The sequence below is a fragment of the Myotis lucifugus genome, unplaced genomic scaffold (assembly GCF_000147115.1).
Source record: "Myotis lucifugus unplaced genomic scaffold, Myoluc2.0 scaffold_0, whole genome shotgun sequence".
NCBI lineage: Eukaryota > Metazoa > Chordata > Mammalia > Chiroptera > Vespertilionidae > Myotis > Myotis lucifugus.
Window position 1 is genome coordinate 310,913 of NW_005871048.1, and position 1,206 is coordinate 312,118.

Here is a 1,206-nt window from a genome sequence, read left to right on the forward strand (position 1 = left end):
ACCGGAATCGAACCCGGGACCCTTGAGTCCGCAGGCCGATGCTCTATCCACTGAGCCAAACCGGTTAGGGCGCAAATAATGATAGTTTTAACTTCTTTTGATTTTTCTATCTCTACTTACTTTCTCTTGTCTAATTAAGTTGTTAAATATCTAGAAGTACTTAGTTAATAGTGGATATCTTTTCTTATTCTATAAGGAAAGAAATATAATAAGAAACTCTACAAGAAAGCTGTAGTTTCCCTGACTGTGACTGTCTGCCTGAGTACTTCTCATTTGCTAAAGTAGAGTTCTGATTAGCATGAACTGGAGCAAGGCATGAAAGCTTTTAAAGGAATCTTAACAAAGTAATGCCTGTGTCCTTTGATGTACTGTGGGGAGGGCTGGGAGCTGGCGGGTGGGCCTGAGGTAGAACGTGTGAGGTGGGGGGCATACTGACTGCAGGTTGCAGAGTGAGGAGGAAGCACACACAGTCCAGCAGGCAGTGGTGAGGCCTAGCTCCAAAGTGACACATACCAGTTAACATCTTAAATTAAAGATCTTAATATCCCTTCCCTTAATGAAAGTATATCCTTGTTTTCCCATAAGTCTTGATGCTGACTATTGGGTTAGCAAATATATTTTATTATATTAAAGAAGCATCCATTTATCCCCATTTTATTGTTCAGTTCTACTGGTTTTTTTGTTTGTTGTTTTTTCATGACTTAATTTCTGATTGTATCCATTTATTTCTTCTGCTTCTATTAGGTTTATTTTGTTATTCTTTTTTAATTTCTTGAGTTGGATGCTTACTTATTTTAATTTTTTATTAAGTAGGGTCAAAACATTTTATATGAACACTGTTTTAGTTATAGCTCATAGATTCTAACATGTTATGGTATTTATTATTATTTTCTAAATATCCTGCATTTTTCTTTCTTTTTTTTTATTGACTCAAGAGTTTCTTTTAAAAGAGAACAATAAAGCACTGGCCAGTGTTGTTCAGTGGTTAGAGTGTTGGCCCTCAAACCAAAGGGTCACGGATTCGATTCCCAGTCAAGGACACGTACTTGGGTTTCAGGGTTTGCTCCCCGCCCCCTGCCAGGGTGCATGTGGGAGGCAACCAGAGACAGCCAGTGGATATGTCTCTCTCACATTAATGTTCCCCCCCCTCTCTCTCTCCGTTTCTCCCCCCTGCCTTCCTTCTACTGTCTCTGAAAAGCAATGGAA